Below are 14,011 nucleotides of genomic sequence, written 5' to 3'. Positions count from 1 at the left end.
TGCAGCAGATAGAATGGGGAGATAGCATGACCAAGGCCCCTCAACCAGGCTCCTGCCCCATTGTCCACACCCCCAATGTCCCAAGGGATGAGCTTCTCCTTGCCCCTTCTGCCCCAGACCCTCTCTCCTCCTGATTCATTAGAAGACAGAGAACAGATTACCTACAAAATGAAACCCAAATCAAATTGACACCAGACTTCTCCCCAGCAATGATGTATGCAAGAAGATAGAAAAATTTATTTAAACAATTCCAGACTGGTGTCCCCTGAATTTTGTTAGGGGAAGCAAGGTGGGGGGGGGGGCGGTGTCTATTTTTGGGTTTGAAGGTTAGGGAGAGAAGCTCCCCAATGACCCTCTTAGAGGACATATCCTGTCAGGATGACGTGGGTCAAAGATCTTTGAAAACCTAAATGGAGCAGTCAGACTGGCCTTCTTAGGCAAATGGGACTGGATGTGGCAGGATTAGAGTAAGCAAAAAGGAGAAGGCCTGCCTGATGGGGGACTCCAGAGCAAGGGTCCAGAAGCCAAGCAAGGTGCTGTGCTTGGCAACTGCTTGGCCCTTTCAGGTGTTCCAGAAGGTGCTTCTGAGCCCTCTTGCCAGGGGGCAGTCACTGAGGACCTGCTTGCTGCAGGCAGCCCTGGGTTTGCACAGGACAGACGCTCCTCTTCCTGGCCCACATGGCTGTCCCTCAAGTGTGGCCAGACTGGTGCACCTGTGGGCCTGTGAGGCTGTGGTGTGGTGCAGTCCACTAACCCTATTCAGAGGTCAGAAGTCAGTCTGTGGTCAGGGTCAGGGTCAGTTTTGCAGCCAGGGTCAGGGTTAGTCTTTGGACAAGATCAGTTTTGTGGCCAGTGTCAGAGGTTGGTCTTGGCTAGGGCTGGAATCAGTCCGAGTCAGTGTCGGGGTCGGTCTGTGGCCACGGTTGTGGTCAGTCTGAGGTCACGTTGATGTGACCTTGCTCAGGGCTGAGTGAGGCTGGGAAGCAGTTTATCCTCAATGTAACTGATGTGGATGAGACTTGCAGTGAGGCCTGCGACCTCACCAAGCCCCAGCTGATGAAAGGTTGCCTGGCCCCTCTTCCAACGGAGACACACACAATGTCTGGACGTGAGTAGCTCTGAGTTCCAAACTTGGCGAGGTCTGGGGTGGGGGCAACAGATCTGCTGGGCCATGTGCCCACGACTGGAAGGCCCCAGCTCCCCACTGACAGGACTCCTGCACATGGCTTCAGTCTGGGGGGCCTTATGGGAACCATGGCAGATGGTGGCCCTGACTCTGAAGCTTGGCATCTGGAGGCCAGGCTTTGGTGTGGAATGTGGCCCAGGGCAAGGGCTCTTCAGATGTGACACGGCTGGCACAAGCTGTGTGTGGGCCTTCAGCGTAGCTGGTGACAACCCTTATCCCACCCAGATCCATTCCTCATCCCTTAAAGCAACCAGTAATCCCGTTCCACGCTGCTCCTCTGCCTAAGGAAAGGGGCAATTGGACAATTTCTCTGCCCTGAGCTCATGCCTTTTTTAATGTGTTGACCCAGAAACTGCCCATTCTGGAAGGAGAAGCAGGGGAAGGAAGGGGCTTAGAAGGCTGGGAAAAGACCAGGCGCCTCTGCTCTCAGCCAACCCAAGCCCAGTGTCAGAACAAGCTTGCAGGGAATAGGGTGGCCCGACTAGAGGGCTGGGATCCTGGGACCCTCAGATGCCTGTCACCCCACTGGCAATCACTTGAGCCCCTGCTATACTCCAGGCTCTGGCCTCGGCTCTGCAGGGAATTCAGGGGTGAACCAGATTCTTGTCCTTAAGTCTTCCCATAGAGGGCTAGAGAAATATGTCCATTTACTGTATGTGGGCTGACAGCAAACGCTAGAATTGCTCCCGTGCTCCAAGGTCTTCAACCCGGGCTGCACATTGGAATCACCCAAAGAGCTTCTAAAAACTAGGGATGTCTGCATTCTACTCCAGACCAGTTGTAATCTGAATTACAGATTCAGAGGAGGAGGAGACAGGATGCCTCCTAGGCTCCCATGAACACAGGCTTCCTTAAAGCATAATCAGAAATGATGGTGATGCTGATGCTGATTAACAGTAATAATAACAGCTACTCTTTATTGAGTCTTTGCTATGGACCCCCAAATCCTCACAACAACTGTGGTGGGTTTAGAACGTGGCCACCAAATTCTTTAACACTTTTTTCAATGAGAGGTAGGGTCTGTGTCCACTCCCCTTGAATCTGGGCTCTGTGACAGTTTGGCCAATAAAATATGGTGGAAGTGACATTGTGCCATTTTCTAGGACCAGGTGTTAAGAAACTGTCAGCTTCCACTTCCTGTCTTTTGGGATATTTGCTTTTGGAACTCAGCCACCATGCTGGGAGGAAGCCAAGCAGCCACATGGAGAGGTCACACGTAGGTAACCCGACCAACAGTTGCGACTGAGGTGCCAGCCGACAGCCACCACCAACCGCCAGACAGGTGAGTGAGCAGGACTTCAGACAGTTCCTATCCCCAAGGGTGAGTCACTCCAGACTCAAGCCACCCCTTTTAGGGGGAAGGAGCAAAGATGACCTGTCCCCACTGAGCGCTGCTCAAATTGCAGATTCGTGAGCAAAATCAATGACAGTTGATGTTTTAACCTGGGGGTTGGCAAACTTCTTCTCTAAAGGACAAGGTAGTAAATATTTTACGCTTCGTGGGCTGTTAGGTCTCCACTGCAACTATTCTACTCTGTTAGACCTGTTCTGCAAAAGCAGCCACAGGCAACATGTAAATGAATGGGTGTGGCTGTGTGTCAATAAAACTTTATGTACACTGAAATTTGAATTTCATGTAATTTTCATATGTCATGAAATAGTATTCTTCTTCTGCTATTTTCCCAACTCTTTAAAAACATAAGAACCTATTATAAGCTTGTGGGCTGTCCAAAAACACAAAGTGGGCCATAGTTTGCCCACTTTTTTTCAAACATAGTTTGACCCCTGTTTTTTCTTTCCTATGGAAGACTCAGCCCGAGCTAACATCTGTTGCCAGTCTTCCTCTACTTTGTATATGGGTTGCTGCCACAGCATGGCTGTCCATGAGTGGTGCAGGTCTGTGCTTGGGAAGTGAACTCGGGCCACCGAAGCAGAGTGTATGTGCTGAACTTAACCTCTAGGCTACAGGGCTGGCCCCCTGCCAATCCCTATTTGAAGCCATCAAGATTGAGGTGGTCTGTTACGTAGCAACAGATAACCAGAACATTAACCCAGCTGTGTAGATGAGTTTGTGGAATTTAGGTGAAATTGAGGTCCAGGGCACTAAGAAACTCCTTTGAGTTCAGAGCTACAGTAACTGTGAACTTAGCTCATTGATGCTTAGCTCATTTACAAGAGGTCAGGTGGACTGGAATAGTGAGATTAGGATTAAAAAGATTCAAGAAACAAGAGCTGTTTGTTGCTTTCCAGCCGTGTTCAGGGAAGAGAGGCTCAGGAAATGGGGAGGGGTCTCTCTCGTGGAGTTGGGATATTTTATTAGGCTTCCCCAGAGCAAAGTATTTCCCTTCAAACGGTTCCACATCCCTTTCCTAGTCCCACATTCATGAAGCAATCTTCTGAGTAAGAATCCATCTTCTCAGGTAGCAGCGGCTGTTAGGAGTAACGTTAATTGGGCGCTTAGTGTGTGCCAGGTGTTGCTTTAAGCTCTTTACGCATATTAACTCATTAAATCTTCACAATAATCTGTTATTATCCCAAATTTGTAAGTGAGGGGATTTAAGTTTAGAGAGTTTAATTTAAAATGTAGGGCTAGGATTTGAACTTGGGCAGGCTGGCTCCTGCTATTCTGTTCCCCACCTTGACCCTGGGAAAGGGTGCCCTGGAGTGGAGAGTGCACTCTAGGCACTAAGAAGGGACAGTCCCTGCTACAGAGGAACAAACTGGCATCTGGTTTGTGCTCTGGCTTGTTTGAGTTGAGTTAATGTGAGTCTGTGTCTGAGATACACTGAGACCTTCAGCCCCTCAGCTAGAAAGGCAAAAGGCTCCACCTGGAAAGGCAGAGGCCCTGAGGCCTTGCTGGGGTGGGGAGGACATCTGGCAGGGAGGGCAGACTGTCAGCTGGCTGGCGCCATGGTTGGTGCCCCCACAGGTCATTTTAGTTCTCATTTTACTTGACCTCTCAGTAGTATACAACTTTATTTGCGTAAAAGTTTTTTTTATAACATTCTCTTATCTTTCTAAGTCTTTACTGCATCTGCAAGGCTTTCTCACCCTGATACTGGTTATTCATGTCTTCTCTCCTTCCTTCTCTCTCTCTTTTTCCCTTGTTCATTCCCTAGTGGTTTGTTGATTTTATTAGTCCTTTCAAAGACTCCATTTTTGGCTTTGTTGAACCTCTCTATTATATGTCTGTTTTCTATTTCATCATTTTCTTATTTGTAATATTTCCTTTTATTATATTTGGGTTTATTTTGGTGTTCTTCTCACTATTGGAATCAATGCTGAGCTCGTTGTTTTTCAGCTCTTTCCTTTTCTAATACATCAAGGGAGTAAATTTTCATCTTTATGCTTTGACTGAATAGCAAACTTTCATATATTATATTTTCATTATTGGACACAAAAATATTTTCTAGTTTCCTTATGATTTATTTTTTGACACTTGGGTTATATATAAATGTGTTTTTTAATTTCCAAACATAAGGGGATTTTTCCATTATTTTTTTTGTCCCAAATTTCTCATTTAATTGCATTGGGATGAGAGAATGTGTTCTTTATGATTTCATTCTTTTATATTTGTTGAGATTTTCTTTGGAACCCAAGTATGTTTGAAGAAAAAATGTATCTTTTGCAGTTGTTGAGTGCTGTTTTCTATATATGTCCATTAGGTAAAGTTTGTTAATCCTGTTTTTCAAAATTTCTGTATCCTTACTGATTTTTTTCTTTTTGGTGTATCAGTTACTAACAGAATGTGTTAAAGTCTCCCAATGTGATTGTGGATTTGTCAATTTTTTTCAAGTTCTGATCATTTTTACATTACACACTTTCGAGGCTATGTTATTAGGTGCATACAGTTTAAACTTGTCATACCTTTCTGATGAACTAAATCTTTCATGATTGTGAGTGGATCACCTTATCTTTAGCAATGCCTCAAAGTTCATTTCATCTGAAATTAACACAGCTACTTCAGCTTTTGTTTGGTAGGTACATCCTCAGGTTTTTGATATCTTCTGTAAACACATTTAATTGGATTAAAAGTGTTAGCTTTTAACTAATATATTAGTGAAAAAAAATCAGACTACACGTATGATGCCAATTACACAAAATTTCACAGCTTGAAATTCCTTGAACTCTCCCAGTGATACAAGTTTGGTTGTTGATTCCAGTGGAGGGTCTGGCTTTGTTTTATGACTTCTTAGTGATGGCTTTTTCGTCCACTCTTTCTTTTCCCTTCCTCCTTCCTTCCCTTCCTCCTTCCCTCCTATTCTATCTCTTCTCCCCAGATCTGTTCTGCATCGTCAACCCTCTGCGTAATCCTGGGAGGCACGTGTGTGTGTGTGTGTGTGTGCGCGCGCGCGCGTGTGCGCATGTGTGTGTGCATGTGTACACTTGAACGGGGGGCAAGTGGGGGGCAGGGGAGGAGAAAGTGAGTGGTCATTTTACTTTCAGTTCACCCTTACCCAAAGGATTCAGTACTTCAGAATTCCAGCTTAATGTGGGGGTGCTCTATCGACCCTGGGAAGGCCCTGGGCTTTCCCATCTTTCTCCTTCTTCATGAGAGGTATGAAAAATCACAGCTGGGCTTTGAAGCTTTTTCTTACAGATTGGCAAATGCCTTCAGGATTGGGGTGTTCCCTTACCTTTCCAGGAAATCCCAACTTTCTCATAAGCTCTTCTACGCTCTTAAGATTATGTTTTTAAAAGAAACCCCTCATCACTTTCAGTTGTCTTCAGTAGGAGGATTGATCCAAATAGCTTAGTCCACCAGTACCAAAAGTAGAAGTCAATTTGCTCCTTTTTGAAACCACCTTCCCCTGGCTCACATGGCATCACTATTTCTCAATTTTCTACCTGTCTTTGCTGCCTCTTCTCCATCTACTTTGGACTCTTCTTGGTCCAGGCCTTAGGGCACAGCTCCTAGGTTGGTTTTCCTTTTCCTCTACATGTTTCCCAATGAGTTCACCTATTTCCCTGACTTTAATTACTGCCTGGGATGCTCAGGGTTCCCAAATCAACATCCCTAGCCTGGACCCTTCTCCTGTCCTCCACAGCGTATGTCCAGTTGCCTGCTAGCTACTCCTCTTGCATCTTTTGCTGACACCTCAAGATTATCACGTTCAAAGCTGAACTCATCATTTCCTCCCACACTTGCTCCTCCTCAGTGTCACCACCTCAATAAAGAGCATCGTCATCCACTAGTTCTTCACTGGACACTCAATGGTGTAGCTATCTAAGATCTCTAGTATAAAATTTTACTTAACCAAGCACAGAAGTGAATGGCCGTTGCTATGAGTTGAATAGTGTCCCCACCTCAAAATTTATATGTTGAAGTTCTTTCCCTAGTACCTCAGAATGTGAACTTATTTGGAAGTAGGGTCTTTGCAGATGTAATTAATTAGGTTAAGAAGAGGTCATTAGGGTGGGATGGGCCCTAATCCAGTACGACTTGTGTCCTTATAAAAAGGGGAAGGTGGGCAATGACACACACAAAGGAAGACTGCCATGTGAAGATGAAGGCAGGGTTTGGGCCGGTACCTCTACAAACCAAGGAAAGCCAACGATTGCCAGCAAACCACTAGAAGCGGGGGAGAGGCCTGGAACAGATTCTCTGTCACAGCCTCGGAAGGAACCAACCCTCCCAACACCTCGATCTTGGACTTCCAGCTGCCAGAATTGTGAGGCAATAGATGTCCGTTGTTTAAACCGCTCAGTTTGTGGTATTTTGTTACAGCAGCCCTAGCAAACAGATACAGCCATCATCCCTTTTTCAGAAAGCAGCTAAAATGGTCTTTTAAAAAAGCGTAAATCAGATCATGTCCCTCCCCTGCTTAAAAACCCTCTGGTGACTCCTCATTTCACCTAGAATAAAACCGGAATGCCTTCCTGTGGCCTACAAGATCTGGCTGCCACCTAATCCTGTCTCATTTTCTCCAATTTTCTTCTCACTCACTACAGCCCAGTCACACTGGTCTTCCTTCTGTTCCTCAAAGACTGCAAGCTCTTCCCTGCTCTGACCCTTTGCATTTTGATTCTGTTCTCTGGAAATGACTTCAAAGGACACCCTATCTAAGGCAGGCCCTTTCCCAAACCACTCTGTGTTGTTTACCTTGCTTATCACCTTCACAGCATTCATTACTACCTAAAATGATCCTGTATTTGTTACATGTTTGTTTCACTTTGCCCCTAAGCCACCAGAATGTAACCCCTGAGAGCAGAGACCTTGTGGTCTTGCTCACTACTGTATCCCCAGTACTTAGCAAGGAACTTCACGTGTGTTAGACTCTCATTATATAGCTGATGAATGAATGAACAAATAAACAAATGTTTTGCTTCTCTCTGTCTCTCCTTCCCACATCCAAATATTCGCTATGTCTTGTGGTTTCTATTTCCTAAATATGTCTCAGGACTGCCCACCTCTGTCTACCTCCTCTTTCTATCACCTGAGTTCAGGCTACTACCATTGGTCACCTGCAAGTGCCTCCTAACTGGTCTGCCCACATCCTGTCTAGGCCCCCTGCCATCCGCTCTCCAGGCTGTGGCCAAAGGATCCTTTTCACATATGAATAGATCAGGTTATCCCCTGCTTAAAACTCTTCAATGGCTCCCTATTGGCCTCAGGAAGAATCCCCTTAACTTGGAATCTGAGGCATGCTCTGGCTCCCACTCCCTTCTCTAACCTCGTCCTGCATCTCCTGTCTCTCCCTTTCTCCTTCTGAGTACCAGCCACACTGACCTTCTTCCGCATCTTCAAACAGCCTCCCCCCCTTTCACCCTGGCTGTTTATACACAGAGTTCTTGCGTGGAATTCCTCATCCACTCTGCCTCCCAGGCCTCAGCCCTTCCCTGTACCCCATTGGCAAGGCTTCCTGCTGGCCTGCAACCTCTCTCTCAGCACACCTGATTGTGAGCAGCTGCTGGGGCAGCTTCTGAGTCTCATTCCCTCTGGTACCCACAGTAACTAGCATACCATCTGGCAGATGGTGGGCTCTTGGAGCATCTTCCTGGAATGAAGGGACCCCGGGGTTGACTGTGCCAGGCCTGCATGGCCCAGCCCCTTCACTCACCCCATCGCAGAACTCCTGACAGCCACAGCCTTGGAAGGCTGGGGGGTTCCTTTCAGCAGGGTCCTGACTGAGCTATAGCAGAGTCCCTGTGCCTGACTGTCAGGGACAGTGAGGGGAGGATTTGGCACCCCTCACCTTCTGAAGTAGGAGTGGGATGTTGCTTGCCACAAGACCCACCGGAGGGGGATTCCCCCAAACTGGAAGGAGGCTGAAGGGAGGGCAAGCAAAGTATGCTGAGTGTGCATCACACCCTTCAGAGAGTGAAACTGCTGGACATTGTGGGATTTGCGGGCGGAGGTAGTGGTGCTTTGGGACCCACAGCACAGTAGTGGGGACAGGGATGTTCTCTTCATTTCTGCATGAGACCCTGATGACTCCAGGGCCTGCTGGGGCCTGGAGCATCCTGCTCTAGATGGGCCCTGAGAAAAGAAGGAGCCATGGCTGCTTTCTCTGAGGCCCCCCACCTGGGTAGGCCCCACTTGCTTCAGAGATCCCTCAGGGCTCTGGACTCCAGAACTTTCCATGTCTCTCACATCCATTTCTGTCCTGGTCTGAGCCTTCTTGGAGAAGAGGCCTCAGCATCAGTCCTCCTGGAATTGGAAGTTGCATGGGGCCGGGAACAGCTGGCTTGGGGAATGAGATACCCTCTACTATCTGCCTCAGAGCACAGCTACACCTCCCCCATCAGACTAGCACTTCCAGAAGATGCCAGCAGAGCTGCCACTCTTGGTCCCCAGTGTGTTTGCAGACTTCTCCAGAGCCTTGGGCTCCATTGCCATCAAGGTCCCTCCAGCTCCTCCCCTCCAGACTCTGGCTCTCACTTCCTTTGGGAAAAGGAGATCCAAGCCGATTTGGGAAACGCTCCCTGCAGAGGAGGCTGGCACTGTGTCCAGGCCGGCAAGGCTATATTTAACTGGCTATATTTGCCGTTCCACTCACTTGTCCCAACCCCGGCCCTGTCTGCCACCCCTCTCCCCCCTCAGCAGCCTGTTCTGCACCATCGAGCCCCACGTTGCCCCTGCTCACCCTGCTCCAGCTGTGCAATTGTGGTCTGGGCCACAGGCTATTTTTTGCTTGGTGCCAAAGATTATTCAGTTATCAGGAATGTGTGTTTAAGTGGCCGTCTCCGGAACAAGGATTATAAATAGGAACTTGGGGTCAAGGCCTGGGCCCCAGTGTCCTCCTCCTCTTTGTCCCAGTTCCTGTACCAGCTCCTGGATCTTACTTGGGGAGGCCACAGCAAGGTTGTCTGGGGAAAAGGACCCCAGGCTGGGAGGCCAGTGGTCCAGGACTGAGTACATCCTGACAGGCAAGTCACCCAACCTCTCTGAGTCTTGCTTTCTCTATCTGGGAAATGGGGAGACTCAGACCCATTCACTGAATGGCAAATACATGGTGGATCTCTGTTGGTCTTTGGAGGAAAATTCAAGTCAGACAGATGGGTATCTGGGAGGAGAAAGTATCAACCACCAAACACAAGTTTTTTGAGGGAGGGAGAGAGCAGGGTATTAAAATGAAGAAAATAAGCAAGAAGCTCCCAGTGTGTCAGTGGAGGCTGGGCCCAGGCTTGATTCCAGCACAAAGTGGCCTAAGCAGAATGGAGTGGGCACGTTTGGGCACAAGTGCTTGAGATGAGGCTGAATCTTTCTCTGCCAGAGTGAGGGCTGGTTTCCAAGGTGTCAGTTCTTCTGGAGAGTAAGTCCAGGCCAGAAGCCCTGGCCTAGGAGTTTTGGCTGGTGAGTAGGGGTGAGTGTGCCAGGTCAAGAAGGTTGGGCTACTTCCTGGTGACCAGTGGCCTCTCCTGTCCTGTTGAGAGCCATGTTCTATGACCAGCTCAGGCTACTTTGGCTTCCACTCACCAGGGGGCGGTGAGGGGCAAGGATGGGGCTCCACCCAAATGCAGGGCTGGGACTGGCTCCTGGGGCTCCATACTGCTCCCCTGAGGTCCTCCTCAGGCTCCTGCCTATGAAGAAGGGTGTCAGCTAGGGAAGGACGTAAGTGTCATCACTTCTCCTTAGCTTCTTCATCTGTAAAATGGCAGAAATAATGCACAACCTCCTTCCCTAGGGGAGTTAGTTACAAAAGTGACCTAAAAGGATATTGTTATGATAAATGATCATGATGTCCTGAGCAGAAGGGTGTTGGTTGACCCGAGTGGTGCCAGCCTCCTGATGTCACCAAACTAGGCCAAGGCCACCAGTCCTGTGGCCATAATCCCAATACTTTGGGCCTCAATCTTCCCCTCGGGTGTAGATCCTTTCACCTATCCTGCTTTCTTAGGGGTCTTTCCCATCCTTCCTCCACTTTGGCAAATCTTAGGCCTGGATGACATCTGGGACACAATTATGGAGACCGCTTCTGCCTCCATTCCAGCTCTCTGGACCCAGCAGTCACTTAGCTCTTTCTTGTCTTTGGGTGGGGCCAATACCCGTGCCATATTCTGTCACTAGGGTGGGGCTGCATTGCTAGGTGTGGCATTGCACCTGTGGCTTCACACCCTCACTCTGGGGCCATCGATGGACCTGAGAGTCTTTTCTTTCTAATAATTTTGGTGCATTAAATGTGCACTGTAATTAAATGGAATTGATTTTTCTATCTTGGTAAGATTTTTCATTTAAATTTGCAAGTAAGAAGAAAACATCCTTTGACAGACTACATTTTTGTTAAAAAAAAGTAGCCGTAGATGGAGGAGTGAGGTGCTCCCAAATGGAGGTGGGGGTAGGGGAGGGGCTGTCTCCCAGGCTGAGGATTCGGAGGCTCCATAGTGTGAGAAGAGCAGGCAGATGGCCAGGGTGGCCACCTGGCAGGATAGAGCTCTGGGGATGGCAAGAGCATGGAGTGTCTTCATGATGGGCTCTTGGGGAGCCCTTGTTGGGTCATTGTCAAGGGCTTCTAGCTTGGTTTGATTGTGCCGGGGGTCCTAGGGGACCTCAGTCCAGCTCCACAGGCAACAGCAGGTGCTGTCAGTGGTATTTTCTGAGAGGCCCCTAAGTGTAGTATTGCAGGTTGGGTAGTCGGGAGAGAAAGAGGGAGTCCGAGATAGAGGGCATGCTTAGCTTATTCCAGTGCTGATCCCCACTCCACACCTGGCCTTCAGACCCTGGAGACTCCTCAGCTGGCTCATGGGGCGGGTTTGGGGGCAGGAATCTGGACTTGTATTAGGCAGCCACCAGGATTCCGTCACACATAGGACTGGATCAAGATGGAGGCTTGAATGTTTTTCTCTGAGGGCTCGGCTGCCACTTCTTTTCCCTACGAGCAGACCAGGATGGCTCCCAGCCCAAAGACTTCCTCAGCCCCTGGCCCTGTAGCCCCCATAGGGGAGAATCCATTTCCTCACCTTTTCCAGCAAGAATGCTGTCTGCACTCCTTGGTTCGTGGCAGCATCACTCCAATCTTTGCTTTCACTGTCATATGGCCTTCTCTTATTTCATCCTCCATCCCCTTCAGTCCAAGCTGGCAGTGTTTCCGCTGGTGTAACATCCTCAAGAACCTCGCTTGGGTGACCCAGTCTGGGCCTTCTTCCTCTACCTGTCAGACCTGCAGCTTGAACCGTGCTGGCCTCGACTGCCTGTTTGGATAACATGCCTTTACCTTGGCCTTCTGCCCTCCCCTAGGGGGCCTGGCTTAGTGACCCCTCTTCTCAAGACAAGCAGAGCTCTAGCCCCAGGGCTAGCAGTGGGGGCAAGGAGAAGTAGTGTCGGTCAGTTTAGCATCCTCCTGGAGACTCTGGAAGTCAGGGCCGAGATTCTAGACCTGGACCATATCGCCCACGTGGCAAGTCCACCCTTTGCGAAAGACGCAGGACCAGAACACTGGACTATTAACCTTCACAACAGCTCTACAGAGTGGACATGGCCATCACCGGTTTATGGATGAGGAACCTGAGGCCTAGGGAGGAGTAGAGCGTGGCCTGAAGTCACACAGCCAGTCAAAGACAGAGTCAGGACTAAAAACCAGGTGTTTCGGCCTGCCTTTCAGCACCCCTACTGTAGAGGCATGACATGCTCTGCTGAGGGCTTCCTGCTCTCAGTCCCAGTGCTGTCCTTAAACCTGGGGAAAGGTCCTCATGCCTTGAGTACTTACTTTGAAATTTCTAGGTCCCCTCTATGGCTAGGACTGACCAGGGCTGGCAGTGTCATCTGAGAGGGGCACCCTGAGCTTGGACTGGGACCTGTGTGGCCCTCAGTCTCTATTTCTCTTCCTTTGAGTACCCTCCAACCCTCTACTCTGTGTGTGTGGGGTCGACTGGATGCCCCAAGAAGCAATGAGACTCATGCCGATGCAGTCATCCTGGGGCCTCATGGCCACGCTCAGTTCCAGGCAGGCAGTCTGGCGAGTGGATTACTCCCCTGGCTAGTGAAGCATTTTTTTTATTTGGGATCACACGAGACTGGGCTTTCAGAATGGTGCTGACACACTGATTTTGAATGACTCAAATTGTTTATATAGACAGGAGCCTGGCAAAAAACATATTTTCCTGGGGTCCCACACACCCTAGGGACAGCTCTGCCATTCCCCTGACATGAAGCCATCCTGCTGTATTCTTGTTTATTGTATTAATTGATTTTCCCTTTGTTGCCTTGAAACCTCTTTAAAAAGACCTACATCAAGGGAGATTTCCCAAATTCCCTTTATTACCTCCTCCCGACCATGTTTCACAATCCTTAGATTTTAAAATTGGATCCAGATCTGACTTCCAGGCCCGAGTTCTTCGGCTCAAACAATCTCCCTTTGTCCTGGCCTCTGTGGACCGTGCTCAGCCCCACCCAACCCTTACCCTTCTCACAAATAGCAGAAGGCCCGCTCACATCCTGGGATTTCCAGGAGCCCAAAAATGTAATAAAACCTGCCAGAGATCATATGGCTGTCCAAAGAGATATGGGATTGTCATAGCTTAGACTTCCACCCTGAAATGGATGGTTGGAGACCACGGGCAAAGGGACCCCACGGGCCAGGCGTCCTTTGTACTTGGCACCTGCTCCTCTCTCCTCTCTTTTTAGCCTGCCTGCCTAGGTCTTGACCCCCTGGGCCTCCTTCTAATGCCTGTGCTCCCCAGTGAAGTTGGGATGAGGGCTTGGAATGGAACAGCCATGGTCCAGGGAACGATCGTCCCTTGGCAGATAGAGGCAAATGGACCATCCCTCACCCCGGGAGGTCAATGCCATGAACCACATTTCCTTCCCAGAAGCATCTGCCCATGGGCCCCTCTCTGAGCCTCTTTGTCTCTCTCTTCTCAGTGGGGCTGTCAAAAGCTGAGCCTCACAGGTTGTGACTAATCACTAGCAGATTTTTTTTCCATCCAAGAAGAAAAAGCTGAAGGACATGAAGAAAAACCCCAACAGTGAATAACTCGGAAGAGTTTCCAACATGTGGGTGTTTTTCTGGGACCAAAGATCAGGAAGATTCCAAATGTAAACAATCCCAAAATAACTCAGCTCTCCCAACCCCAGGCATTCCCAGGACTGGATGTCCACACTCCCTCCCTCCCTCTGGGAACCCAAGGTCAGGGAGAGGTGGCAGGGCTCGGGCACTGTAAAGGGTTGCTTGAGTGAGGCCTTCAGGCACAGCACAGGTTCTGTGAGGCTGGGGTTGAGTCTTCTCCATCAGATAACAGTCTTTTTGAGAGACGGCTTCTTCCTGCCTTGTCAGATCAGATCTCCCTGGGATCAGGGACCATGACTATGGCTGTCTTTGCTCAGAGTCATAACCCATTGTGCTGAAACCAAGCTCCTGAGATTCTTGCCAGCATAGTGTAATGGAA

At 49.0% G+C, this 14,011-nt stretch overlaps 1 long non-coding RNA gene across 1 annotated transcript in view; it reads left to right on the top strand.

Annotated features, from left to right (window-relative positions):
• LOC139075727 (uncharacterized) overlaps positions 1-14,011 on the top strand; it is a 56,874-nt gene that overhangs the window by 13,045 nt on the left and 29,818 nt on the right. Inside the window, exon 2 of the long non-coding RNA XR_011526451.1 lies at positions 2,290-2,468. This is a non-coding gene — a long non-coding RNA (uncharacterized lncRNA). The remainder of the gene's footprint in view (positions 1-2,289; positions 2,469-14,011) is intronic.

Source organism: Equus przewalskii, chromosome 14 (assembly GCF_037783145.1).
Source record: "Equus przewalskii isolate Varuska chromosome 14, EquPr2, whole genome shotgun sequence".
Classification (NCBI taxonomy): domain Eukaryota; kingdom Metazoa; phylum Chordata; class Mammalia; order Perissodactyla; family Equidae; genus Equus; species Equus przewalskii.
Note: the sequence above shows the minus strand (reverse complement) of the source record. Positions and strands in the feature narration are given on the sequence as shown.